Consider the following 14,863-nt stretch of genomic DNA (forward strand, 5'->3'; position numbering starts at 1 on the left):
TCCCTCTTCATTATTTAAAACACTCGGGCCAAGCCATGGTTTACCCATAATCGCCTTCTATAAACAAAAAAGCCACTGAAATTCAAATATAAAAGCCAAGAAAAAGAATAAAAGATAAAGACCTGCGAGTGACACGGTGGCCAAGATCATTATGCCAATGAATCCTATTTTTTATTTCAATCTACATAAAGTTGTTTCTCCCATAGAAAAGTGATTTATTTACTAATGATTCTTTCATCTGGCAGAAGATTTGATAAGAAAATTTTGTTTTATTCTGAAATAATTTTTTATCTGTTGTCTATGGTTTCTGTATTGGTTGTGTATCATTAGGATTGGTATAGGGTAAGGTTGGTGGTGCAGTGAGGGTATTGTGGAGGGAGTTTTTTTTTTTTTATATAGGGAGTGAGGTGTGTCAATCTTGTAGCATTGACCCTAAGGCGGGCCAACACCACCTCCTCCCTTTGGACTGTGTCCCACTGTTCTATGTTTTGTTTGACTTTGTTAGTTGTAGGTTGGTCCAATCACTTTGCCACGGATGGATTTTTGCTTTTATAAGGGACAAAAAACACCTGAGATCTGTACGGATTATACTAAGGTACAGATCACCAGCTGATCCGACTAATTTGTCAGCTTGTTCATTGCCATGAATCCAGTGACCTGGTACCCATTTTAGCTTGATTAATTTGTTGGCACTATGTAGCTTACGAATTATAACAGCCATTTCATTTTTGGTGATTCCTAATGATTTTATGTATTTAAGTGAACTTAACGAATCTAAAAAAAAAAATGACTTCTATCATGAGTCGTCGACAGTGCAAAATCTAAAACTTTATCAATAGCAAAAAGTTTGGCAAGAAAGATCAATGTAGGATTCGGCAATATGAACTTCAATTCACGTTCAGTCGATCATACACCCGCACCCACACACTCATGTACCTCCACCTCCGGCGCCATGGACTTGGCTAATGGAAGCCAGGCTTTCATGTTGGAAAAGTTGGGGGTTTCCCATGGCGCTATATTGGGTGTCGAGTGTAGAGAGCTCTATACCGATTTTCTAGACGAGGTCGTGGAGTAGCGTGGCAAAGGGCCTAATGCCTCGATTGTCATTAGGGTGACTCGGGTCTCGAGCCACATTTGCGCATAGGTCAGTGCCAACTAGCCACGTCCTGACATCCACCTCAAGATACTTTATCTGTGAACACTTCAGGGCTCCAAGACACACGCAAACAAGCATTCTGCACAGCATCCAAGCTATGTGAAAGCAATACCCCATTACCCTTTCTATGGAAAACTTAAAATCCCAACTGGAGAACCCAGTTCTGAACCATATCTAGTGCCAGTTGGATGCAATTTGCCGAGAATTCTGTATTACTACTAGGATGCCATAATGCACAATCATTAACATACAGTGAGTATTGAAGATTCCGAGGGGAGCTAGTAAGATGTCATTTGTCATACATAGAAATGATGTGGAGACAAGACACTACCTTGTCTTGTCAGAAATGAAAATTTGAATAAAACAAGGCAAGTTTCCACGAAATCCAAAAGCATAGTTTTCTGAGTAGGCCATGTCGCCATGTCATGTCGTAAGCCTTTTTATATCTAAAATAATGAAATAAAAAAATAGGCAAAAGCCAAAGTTGATCGAGAGTTTGGCGTTTTTTTCTGGAAATCGTACTATTCGTCAACTAGTACATTTTTGGAATTTAAAAAATGCAATAGCCTACTGCTAACAATTCGTTCCATGACTTTACACAAACAACTTGTCAACGCAATTGGGCAGTAGGAGATGGCAGATCTGGGATTTCCCCCTCCTTTCAATATGGGAATGGTGTGGGCGAAGTGCCATGAGTTTGGAAAAGTGTGATTCTTCCAAATTTCATTGTACACGTCTTGCAACTTAATCTTGGTATCATGATTAAGATGCTTTATCATCGCCAGAGTGCTAATGCACTCTGGCGAGTGCATTAGCATTGTTTCTATGTGAATCGGATTTTTTACCTTCATGAAAGATCTTCTTAAAATTTGCAAGATATTTTTTCCTTCTTTACTTTACTAACAGTGGACTGCTAAGCTCCGCCAGGAGTCTCTTTTTGTAATTTCAAAAGTTATTAATGTTATTTTTGAAAAGCCTGTACGCCCTATTGCGTTCACACAGCGCCCTGCAGCAATCTAATGTCCATCATGGAACTTTGTACTTAACGCCATCTGTTGAAGTTCTGAGGAATGGATATCATGCTGCATCCGAGATCGAATTCTGAATATTGTTTACTTTATCATCAATGGTTTCTCCACTGACCCAGTCTGTTCCTTTTACGTTTGATTTAGGTGCTGAAGGCGTTCTTGTTGTGCATTAATATTTAATAAAATGGGAAGGTGATCGCTTCCCAGCGAGTCGTCAATGGTGTGCCACAGGCACCTGGCTGCTATTATTGAAGAGACCAGTGATATCTCAATAAAGCTCAAAGTACCGGTATTATCGTCCACCCGCGTCGGACTACCATCGTTCAGATGGACCAGATCAGAATCATTAATCAACTAAACTACTTGCTCACCTCTACCATCCACCCACAGGGATCCCCATAATGTATGATGAGCATTAAAATCACCAAAAAATAATTCATTCTGTGGCAGAATGTCCAGAAGAGCAAACAATACATCATAAATTACTACTATTATAGATGGACTAATTAGTAATATAATTAGTTGCATTAATAAGTTTTATTTAAATGTTACTCATTATTTCGTTATTTATATATATTTTCCATTTCGTAATTCTTCATATAATCTAACTATCTAATTAATGAAGTGTTCATGTGGCCCGGCATAATACTTCAGCAACTCGTAAAGGTTTCGGTGGCTGACTCGAGGTCACTCCTGGCTTTCAGTCGGCCACATATGGTGCAGCTCGAGTTTTGCGTGTCTATGCCTGTGGCCACTCTCGGCTAGTATTTTATAATTGTATATTTTATGTATTATGGGGTGTTTAGTATAGGAGTAAAATTTTCTTTTGTTTTTCTTATATATATATATATATATATATATATATATATATATATATACATACATATACATGCATATATACATATACACACATATACACATATACACGAGACTTTAACTGTGCCATAACACCACGTTATCAGGTGGATAATAAACTGAACATATAGTCAGATACGTGCTATTAATTTTCACTTTGCATGCGACAAACTCCGAAGTAGAATCAATGGTCACTTCAGCGAAAGGGAGGCTTTGGTGGATGTACATGGTGACTCCGCCTCCACCCCTACCCTCTCGATCCTCCCGACATAAATGGTACTTCCTTACGAAATGAGGTGTGTTGAATGCGTTTCTTGGAGAACTATACTTTCGGGAGCATAGGACGAGGCTAATAATTTAAGGTGATTTAAATCTAGCTCTAAGACTTCGACAATTCTAATGTACAAAGGTCGACACGAAGATTACAAGTCCCTTGCCCGCCAGTTTTTATTTTCTTTTTTTGGGAGGGAGGCGCCTCCTCTCCCTCGCTTCCCGAGGACCTCCCTCTAAATGGTTTGGATACAGAAACCTCCATGCCCTGCGTCTCCTGGCGACTGCGACCTGCTTCTCTCTCGAGAAACTAATCGAGAGCCAGGCGAAGTCCTCACAGGAGTCGTATGGACGGAGAGGTGCGATAATGACTGATTCAGTATCAGCCTCCTTATGATGTTTATGTTGGGTTGATTCAGCCATTTGATCGATCAATTTAGTCAGCTGATATACTTCAATATTAGATTTTTGGATAGCTTGTTTCAGTTTATTAATTTATTTTTAGCTGCAAGCTGTTGACTGACATCACTTGCACTAGCGGTGACGTTAATTACTGCTGCAGCATAGAAAGTATCGGGTTTGTGTGTCAAGGTTTCCACTTTCCTCTTAATGAGGTGTGTCCGAATTTTTGGCATCAAGTACAATGCATTGGCCTTTGGATCTAAGGTCTTACTTGGACAAGTTCGTATCCTATATTAACATATTCGGGATTTTATTTATAGCACAGTCCAGTTTTCGTTCCGACATTCCCGTCCTTCTTGGTCATACAATTAACGTCCACTACGTTTTGGTCCTTCATGCTCTCGAGAATTTCACTTTCTTCCATCGTCCTCAAATCCCTGTGAAAGAATACTTTCTTACAGGTATTTGAGGCAATTGGAATAATTACTTTAACTCTGAGATCATGAATTTGTGTCAGCTTAAGTAAATCCTAAATCTGGGAGTTACAATGTACTTTAACAAGGAGGCCTCCATCTCGCAATTTTTTGACAAAATCAAAATCGCCGTCCACTTGACCATCAAGGACCTTTTTGATGATAAAGGGGTTCACGTTCAAAAGCGATTGATTTTCACTCATGCATTTAACATTTGCTAACCTTGCCTTCTCGGTTGGGATTTTGAAAAGAGGTCTTCTGGTTCTGCCATTAGTAGGGGTTCCACTGTTCAGAGTCGAGGTGGTCGTAGAGTGGTCATGGGTCACCTCTCCTCCTTAAGGACTCCTCCTTGAGGAGGAGAAGGGGTAGCCGGGGTAGCATCCAACCTCGGTTTCGAACCAGGTCCGAACCCTTTGCCGAAGGCCGTAGTCATGAAGGGATCAAAAACTCTTAACTTTTGATATCAATATAACAGCAATAGCTAAGAGTAAGGCAATTCTCCGTTCTCTAACCCCCCCCCCCCCTCTGCAAGCCTGGTTGCGTTCTCCAGTAACAAAGGGGGGTCGAGTTATGTGGAGGACACTTCCTTACCGCCGAACTTGCCTAAGCGGAGGGCGGTAATTCGATGCCAACCCCCCAGGAGAATACGGGAAGCCACAAGAGAGCTCCAGCAGGCTCAGGGAAGGCACATGAAGATAAGAAAAGAAGTCAATAAAAGAAAAAGTGCTCCTAAAGGTCTCCCCATACTATTGGGCCTCCCTACCCAGGGGTCAAAGCCCGTAAGGGGTACCCTGGTGTAGGGGTGTTGATTACGCCTACCGTAGTCTCGAGCGACATGCAAGATCAAGGGTGCAGGCAAAGCACAAAGTGTTGAAAGTTCTGAAAGTCAGACGTCTACTCTATAAAATCTACGTTATAAAACGTAATAACGCCGAGCGTGACGAGAGGCCCCAGGGTAACTCCTGTGGCACAAGGCTTTTAATATATTGCTGCTGCGTCTGAAAAGGAGAGAGGTCTGAACATATCAACATGTCATACACGGGTGATCTTTCTTTCTTTCTATGTTGGATTTCTTGGCTATCAACCAGCGGCATGTGGCCAAGGTTATTAAGCCAATGGGTCCTATTTATTCTATCAATCTATATAAGGTCATAAAGTTTAGTCTCCCTAAAAAAAGTGATTACATTACTGATGATTCTTTCATCATCTGACAATATGTTTATTAGTGTAAAATCTTTATTTTTTAATCGAAGGCAATTTTTAAGTGGCTGTCTATGGATGGCATATCTCGGGCATACTATTAAAAGGTGTGGTAAGGAAAGGCTGGTGTTGCATTTAGGGCATTGAGGAGGGAAAGTTTTCTCTATGTAGGGAGTGAGGTGGGTAATTTTGGTGGCATTGACCCTGAGACGGGCCAAGACCACCTCCTCCATTCTGTCTTTCCTGTGGGATGTGTCCCACAGGTCTATTGTGTGCTTCGTTTTGTTTGTGAGTTGGAGGTTGGTCCACTCACTTTGCCACAGATGTATTTTTGCTTTTATAAGAGACACAAAACACCTGAGATCTGTACGAACTATGGTAGTGTCCAGATCGCCAGTTGACCCGGCAAATTTGTCAGCCTGTTCATTATCATGGATGCCAGAGTGGCCTGGCACCCATATTAGCTTGATTGATTTGTTGACACCATGTAACTTACGAATGATATTACCCAGCAGTTCATTTTTAGTGGTTTCTAAGGATTTAGTAGCTTTAAGTGAACTTAAGGAATCTGAAAAATAACTATTCTATCGTGGGTTGTCGATAGTGCAAAATCACTTGCTTTATCAATGGCAAAAAATTCAGCAAGAAAAATCGATGTATGATTCTGCAGTCTAAACTTTAGTTCACATTCAGTCGACCATACACCCGCACCTACACACTCATCTGTCTTGGAGCCGTCGAATATACATGAAAAAAATTGAGATGTTTAATAAGGATCTCTCTGAACCTCTGGCGTACCTCACCCTCCGGCGCCATGGCCTTGGCTGATGGAAGCCAGGCTTCCATAATAGAAAAATTGTTGGTTTCCCATGGCGCTATGTTTGACTTAACCAGGGTATCGATGGTAGAGAGATCTGTACCGACTTTCTCGACGAGGTCGTGGAGTCGCGTGGCAAAGGGCCTAGTGCCTCCATTTCCATTAGGGTGGCTCGGGTCTCGAGCCACCTTTGCGGCATAGGTCAGTGCTAACTGGCCGCGTCTGAGTCGGAGGGGAGGTACTCCTGACTCCACCTCAAGACGCTCGATCCGAGTACATTTTAGGGCTCCAACACACACTCGCAAACAAGCATTCTGCACACCATCCATACCTTTCAAACTTGTTTTCGATGCCGAAACCTACACGATTGACCCATAATCTACTTTAGACCTAATCAGGGTTTTATATACCATTAGCAAAGACTGTCTATCAGCTCTCCATTTATTACCAGAAATGCACTTTAATAAATTTAGTGCTCTTTGACATGTATTCTTTAACTGACCAATGTGGTCTTTCCAATTGAGTTTACTATAAAAAAGTAGCCCAAGAAATTGTGCAGAATTTTGAATAGGTATTGGGTGGTTGTCTAGAGTTAGCCTGATGTTCAGCTTCCTCCTACGTGAAAATATTATCCCAATACTCTTTCTAATGGAAAACTTAAAACCCCACTGGAGACCCCAGTTATGAATCATATCCAGTGCCAATTGGATGCGATTTGCTGAGAATTCTGCATTATTGCTGGAATGCCATAATGCACAATCATCAGCGTACAGTGAGTATTTAAGATTCCGAGGAGGAGCTGGTAAGATGTCATTTATCATACACAGAAATAATGTAGGTGACAAGACACTTCCTTGTGGGACACCTGTTTGCCTGGACAAAAATGTCCGAAAAAGTTACATTGTCAGAAAATAATTTGACAGAAAAAGTTCTGTCAGAATTGAATTTTTAAATAAAACAAGGCAAGTTTCCATGTAATCCAAAAGCATAAAGTTTTCTGAGTAGGCCATATCGCAATTTCATGTCGTAGGCTTTTTCTATATCTAAAAATACTGAAATCAAAAAATCTTTTTTGGCAATTGCCTCTTGAATATGACTGTCCAGCTTTACTAGCTGATCGAGAGTTTGGCGTCCCTTTCGGAAGCCGCACTGCTCGTCAACTAGCAAATTACTGGTATTTAAAAAATGCAATAGCCTACTAATAACATTTCTTTCAATGACCTTGCATAAGCAACTTGTCAACGCAATTGGGCGGTAGGAGATGGCTAATCTGGGATTACCCCCTCCTTTCAATATGGGAATGATGTGGGCGAAGTGCCATGAGTTAGGAAAAGTGTGGCTTTTCCAAATTTCATTGTACACTTCTAGCAACTTAATCATGTCATCATGATTAAGATGCTTTATCATCTCATATCACATCTCATCGGGGCCAGGGGATGTTCCTCTCGGACAAGCTCATCCATTGTTAGATCTTGGTTGTAATCAAAGTCATCTCCTGCGGCAAAGTGAATTGGTTGCAGCTCAGCCGCTTCCTTGATGGGCAGGAATGCGTGATGATAGTTTGCTGGGCTGCTTGTATGAGAGAACTGCCTGGCGAGTGCATTAGCAATGTCTCTAGGTGAATCGATATTTTTGCCCTCTTCAATGATGTTATTTATTTTGAAGGATGTTTTTTTCTTATTGATTTTATTAATTGTGGACCAAACCTCTGATATTTTGGTATTGCTATTTATTGTAGAGACAAATCTCCGCCAGGAGTCTCTTTTTGCTTGTCTTATTACTCTACGAGTCCTAGCTCTTGCTTGTTTGTAGTTGCAAAAGTTCTCATTAGTGATGTTATTTTTGAAAAGCCTGTAGGCCTTATTGCGTCGGCACAGCGCCCTGCGGCAATCTGGTGTCCACCATGGAACTCAATGCTTAACGCTATCTGTCGAAGTTTTAGGAATGGATAGCAAAGCTGCTTCTATAATCGAATTCTGAATATTGTTTACTTTATCATCAGTGGTTTCTCCAACAAGTTCGAGCTTGACGCTCCTTGTGAAGGCGACCCAGTCTGCTCTTTTTACGTTAAATTTAGGTGCTGAAGGCGTTCTCACTGTGTCGCATGAACATTTAATCAAAATAGGAAGATGATCGCTTCCCAATGAGTCGTCAATGGTGTGCCACAGGCACTTGGCTGCTACTGATGAAGAGACCAGTGATATGTCTATAAAGCTCAAATTCCCGGTATTATCGTCCACCCGCGTGGGAGTACCATCATTCAGAAGGACTAAATCAGACTCGTTAATCAGCTGAACTACTTGCTCACCTCTACCATCCACCCGCAGGGAACCCCATAACGTATGATGAGCATTAAAATCACCTAAAATTACTTTATTTTGTGGCAGACGTTCCTGAAGAGCAAAGAGCTCATCATAGATTATCACTTTATTAGGCGGACAATAAACTGAACATATAGCCAGATATGAGCCATTATTCTTTACTTTGCATGCGACAAACTCCAAATTAGAATCAATAGTCACTTCTGTAAAAGGGAGGCTTTGGTGGATGTACATGGCGACTCCGCCTCCACCCCTACCCTCACGATCCTTCCGATATAAATGGTAGTTCCTGAGCGATACGACCTCGTCAGAGACGAGGTTTGTTAAATGAGTTTCTTGGAGGACTATAATATTGGGAGCATAGGACAAGGCTAATAATCTAAGGTCATTTACTTTAGATCTATGACTTCGACAGTTCCATTGTATAATGGTCGACGCGATGATTACGTTTTACGGGGTTTGGAGGTGCCTTGTCCACCAGTTTTAATTTTCTTTTTATGGGAGGGAGGCGCCTCCTCTCCCTCGCTTCCTGGGGACCTCTCACGGGATGGTTCGGAGACAGAAGCCTCCATGTCCTGCACCTCCTGGAGAGGGAGACGACTGACAGACTGCGACCTGCTTCTCTCTCGAGAAACCGATCGCGAGCCAGACGAAGTCCTCACAGGAGTAGCCCGGACGGGGAGGTGCGCTCCGGACTGTGATTCGGTATCAGCTTCCTTAAGATGTTTAGGCTGGGTTGATGCAGTCATTTGATTGACCAATTTTGTCAGTTGATATACTTTAATGTTTAGTTCTTTAACGGTTTGTTTGAGTTCGGCAATTTCCTTATCCTTAGCTGCAAGCTGTTGACTGACATCACTTGCACTAGGGGTTTTGTTAGTTACCGCTGCAGAATAGGAAGTATCGGGTTTGTGTGTCAAACCTTCCACTTTCCTCTTAGCTTCAGTATAATTAACTTCATGCTTTCTCATATATGACAATGTCTCAGTCTCCTTCTTCAGGATACTGCACTCGGCAGATCCTGAATGATGGGGACCTCCACAGTTAGCACATTTGGAAATTTTGCTAGTACATGTGATGGTGTCATGGGCTTCAGCACATTTACGGCAAACAAATTTACTTGAGTCTTTATCAGTATATCTTAATGAGGTGTGTCCGATTTTTTGGCATCTATTACAATGCATTGGCTTTTGGACATAAGGTCTTACTTGAGCACATTCATTCCAATTTTCGTTCGCACATTCCCGTCCTTCTTAGTCATACAATGAACGTCCACTACGTCTTGGTCCTTCATGGTCTCGAGAATTTCACTTTCTTCCATCGTCCTCAAATCCCTGTGAAAGATTACTCCCTTACAGGTATTTGGGCCAATAGGAATAGTTACTCTCACTCGAAGATCATGAATTTGCGTCAGCTTAAGTAAATCCTTAATCTGGGAGTTACAATGTACTTTTACAAGGAGGCTTCCATCTCGCAATTTTTTGACAAAATCAAAATCGCCGTCCACTTGACCATCAAGGACCTTTTTGATGAAAAAGGGGTTCACGTTCAAAAGCGACTGATTTTCATTCACGCACTTTACATTCGCGAACCTTGCATTCTGGGTGGGGATTGGTCGTCTCGTCTTGTCATTAGTGGGGATTCCATTATTCGTAGTCAGATTGGTCGTAGAAGGGTCATTAGTCGCCTCTCCTCCTTGAGGAGGAGAAGGGGTAGCCGGGGTAGCATCCATCCTGGGTATCGGACCAGGTCCGACCCCTTGTCTCAAAAACGTAGTCCTGAAGGAACAAAAACCTCTTAACTGTTGTTATCAACCCAATAGCAATAGCTAAGAGAGTAAGGCAGTTTCCCGTCCTCAACCCCCCCCCCCAGTGGAAGCCTGGTTGCGTTCTCCAGTATCACACAGGGATCGAGTTATGTGTGGGACACTTCCTTACCGCCGAACTTGCCTAGGCGAAGGACGGTAATTCAATGCCCACTCCCCAAGCGAATACGGGAGTTCACGAGGAACTCCGGTAGGCTTAGGAAAGTCACATTAAGTGGAAAAGAATTCAGGACCAAAGGAAAAGTTCGCCCAAATGACGCCCCCAGACTACTGGGCCTCCCTACCCAGGGGTCAAAGCCACAAAGGCTACCCTGGTGTAGAAGAGAGCTGCGGGTCTGAGGTTGGGTGCTGACTACGCCTACTGTAGCCTCGTGTCACCTGCAGATACAAGAGCACTGAAGGTGCTGGCAAAGCACTATACGGATCTGTAATTATAGGATTTACTTATTGAATTTACTTTATAACTCAGAGGCAATAATATCCTGCGAGACGAGAGGCCCCGGGCTCCAGGGTAGCTCTTGTGGCACAAGATTTTTTAGTTTATTGCTGCTGCGTTTTCAATAGGGTGTTGACTCAACAGAGTTTTGACCACGAGTCATGGAGATTTGTTTGTTTGTTTGTTGGATTTCTTGGCGGCATGTGGCCAAGGTTATTAAGCCAATGGATCCTATTTATTCTATTAATCTATACAAGGTCATACAGTTTTGTCTCTCTTAGAAAAGTGATTACTTTACTTTACTTTTACTTTATTTTTTCATCATCTGATGATATATTTCTTAAGGCAAAATCTTTATTTTTCATTCTGATGTAATTTTTTAGTGGCTGTCTCTGAATATTGTACTGGTTGCATACAGTAAGGATGTGGTCAAAGGTAAGGATTGTGTTGCAAAGGGGGCATTGTGGAGGGTATTTATTTTCTATGTAGGGAGTGAGGTAGGTAAGTCTTGAGGCGTTGACCCTAAGGCGGGCCAACACCACCTCCTCCCTTGTCTTTCCTGTGGGATGTGTCCCACAGGTCTATCGTTTGCTTAATTTTGTGTGTGAGTTTGAGGTTGGTTCACTCACTTTGCCACAGATGTATTTTTGCTTTTATAAGAGACACAAAACTCCTGAGATCTGTACGAACTATGGTAGTGTCCAGATCGCCAGTTGACCCGGCTAATTTGTCAGCCTTTTCATTACCATGGATGCCAGAGTGGCCTGGTACCCATGTTAGCTTAATTGGTCATGGAGAGCCTTCGAGGAGGTGTTTATGCCTTCGGTCCTAGGTTCTTCCACGGATAAGGTAACAAGCGTACGGACTGGGCAGCGAGTGGTGCCCTCTTGAGCCTTTCCCCTCAAGAACGCCTCGAAGGGGAGAAACTCACGGCATATTTACTCGCTACACATCAACATCCAGCTGCAGGTAAGCCTTGCGGAGGTCAAGAACGGCCACATTTGCCCTTTGCCGAAGCCACTTACGCAACTGGTCTGCACAAACCTAACCTTCGGCAGTGAAGGCGGGCACGTGGGTCATTCAATTCCCGGTAGTCTAGCACGGGCTGCACCTTACCCTCATTGTTCTGACGCATATCCATGAGCGAGACAAGATCTCGCGGCGCTCCATGTTGCTGCTTGTTGTAAGTTACCAGGCAGCCATTTGCTATGCATGACTCATGGCGGGGACAGATTATACTAGGCAACTCCATTTTCCAAACATGCAGATGCTGATCCATTCGTCTACTTCCACGATTTCACTATAACGTCGCCAAATGCCACAATTCTAGGCACATCTACACGCTTTGGCCGCTTGCTCGCCACGAGGGTATTTATTACCGAGTGCGACGCACCCTCCAGATATATAGTCCTGTGCTGCCGGTGTCGACAAGAGCTTGACAAGGCCGACCGTCGACAAGCACCGCACCACCGGAAGAGCGTTACTCACTAACCTTCGAAAGAGGACCCCCCCCCCCCAACGTCGTTTCCCTTCTGCGGAGATACTGCGGCAAAGTGTCTCGGTTTGTCCGCAAGTCTAACACCGAGGTCTTAGGAATCCCCGCATTGGTTGTCTGCGCAGTTATCCCTTCGATGGCGTTGCAGTGCTATTCCACCCTTCCGACGTCCCCGTGGCAGCCGCACGTGCATCACTCTGTATGCTATTCAAGTCAAGTTCAAGCTATTCAAGCTCGAGATGTACTTCGCACGATGTCAAGCATTCCAGCCACGAACGCACACCTTAAAGCACGCTCACGAGTGTCACCAAACAGGGCCACCACCCGCTGGAGACTCAACAGGAAAACCTCAACTGATTCACCTGCCTGAAGCCGGAGCGTCACGAACGCCTCGTATGCTGCATATTGGTCCAAGAGCGAATGCTGCAAGCAGTGCGTCACGGCCTCCAGCAAACAGCGGCTTCCTCATGACAATGGTGACCGAACGGCGAATGCCTCTTCCGCCAGGAGCAGCGGTAAAACCATTTTGAAGGCGACGCTCCGCAGTTCACACATCCCTGCCTTCGGCATCCATTCTACGATGTCCGTCCTGCATCATACTCGAGGATTACCCGGGCGTCAAACGGCTTCGAAGCTGTAATGGCATGCTGAATAAGTTTCTTCTCGTCTGCAGTCTCCTCGTCGCCCATGTTGCCTAGATAGCTTCTAGTAGAAGTAAAAGCTGCTCCCACCTTTGGCCTTTACTTTGAAAATGGATACAGATAAACACAACCATCAACTTGTAAGGCAGTCAGTCACCAGGTCGACTGACTGCCTCACCGGCGCGGCTGCTTCTCGCCATCCCCTTGGGTGTTCGGTAGTTTGATATACCAAGGTGGTTAAAACACACAGTTAAAGGACAGACGTTTACATTCGTGGATAATACACATAACACTACATTTCCGTTGACATGACCTCCCTCATAAAGCTTATACGGTCGGACAGGGAGTGTCCTGTCCGACCATATCGACCTTTTTCCGTCATGTCAGAAATGTTGGCGTTTTGGCTACCCAGCCAAACACTGTTGCTTCACAGCCCACTGTCCTCTATGTGCCCAACCTGACCGTTCAGATTGCTCTGCTCACTCAGGCACGTGTGCCATTTGTGGTGGCTCCCATAATGTATTTTACATGAGCTGCCCTACCTACAAGCTCGAATCTGAGGTAGCAGTTATCAAATTAAAACTAGGCCTCACTCTGCGTGAGGCCAGACAGGCACGCCGACGAGATTTTTCTCCCTCTACCTATTCCACAACTGTCCTTCGCTCCGCTCCCCTCTCATCTTCTCAAGATGTCTCAGCATCTCCACAAGTATCTCTTCCCTCTACCCCGAACCATCCTACCTCTTCTCCCTCTCTCCTCCAGTCTAAGGCATCCAAAACTTCCGAAACATGACTCAAGATAACGCTCATCTCCCTCATCCACCCTCCGATCTCTCTATTCCTATCCCCCCTACATTCTGATATTTTCTGATATCCATCCTCCTCTTCCTCAAGTCCCCCCCCCTACCCTTTTCCTCCCACGTTCTCCCAACACTCCCCATCCTCCCCTCCACGTGCACCGACATTCCCTCCTCTTTCCCCATTATCTTTACCGCTCCCACCTGGATGCTTACGTATCAGTCTCCTTCTCCGGATCCTTCCCCTCCTGACATTCTTCCTGATCCTTCACCACCTTCCCCTGTTCTCGTATCTCATTCCCTGAATTCTTCTCTTACTTTAACTACCATTTCTACCCCCATGTTACTCACTAATTCTTTCATGATGGCTCTATTGCACTTTCCCTCATACATTGGTATTCATCCTTCCCTCAGACAGAAATATACTCCTCCTTTGATCCAATCGCCCCTTACTCTCAACCCTTTCCCCTTTTTACAAATCCCTGCCGTACGCCGTTTGCTCTCCCCTCTTGACCCTTTTCGCTACCATTTTATCGTATAGTGCTCTGCAACATTTGACGTCTAACTCATTTTATCCTAATCGTTAACGCATTTTAAACCTTTTTCGCCATAATACCTAACCATTGTGCTAAATGACCTTTGGTGTCTAGCACATATATTTGTTTTAACCATTAACTATTAAACTTTCTCTCGGCATTATTAACTACTGTTTCAACATATGGGGCTAAAAAAAACTGCAACTTTATACCGCAATGATAGCAATAAGCAATATAAATAAATATAACCTCAGATAAACTAAAATGCTTGGAAGCTCAACGAAAATAACATGATATATGTATACTCATCTATAAACTCATACTCATGATTATCTTAATTTGTGTTTAAACAAGGCAGGTTATATACAGGAAAGTACAGGACAATTGCAAATTCGTGGACCTTAAAATAGAACAGACATTTCTAATCTAATTATTTACGAAACAAAATCAAAGGGACATCTCCTTAACTGCCGATGACATTGAGCATTTAAATACAAAGCCAAACAGTGTACAGTCTTACCTCAATTTTCGCCTCTCCGAACTTCGGTCTCTTGTCCTCGAAGCTCATTACGTAGGGCAAGTAATGAGGCAAGGCAAGTGAGCAAGACGCCT

This window comes from Penaeus chinensis, chromosome 31, assembly GCF_019202785.1.
Source record: "Penaeus chinensis breed Huanghai No. 1 chromosome 31, ASM1920278v2, whole genome shotgun sequence".
In the NCBI taxonomy this organism is placed as follows: Eukaryota; Metazoa; Arthropoda; class Malacostraca; order Decapoda; family Penaeidae; genus Penaeus; species Penaeus chinensis.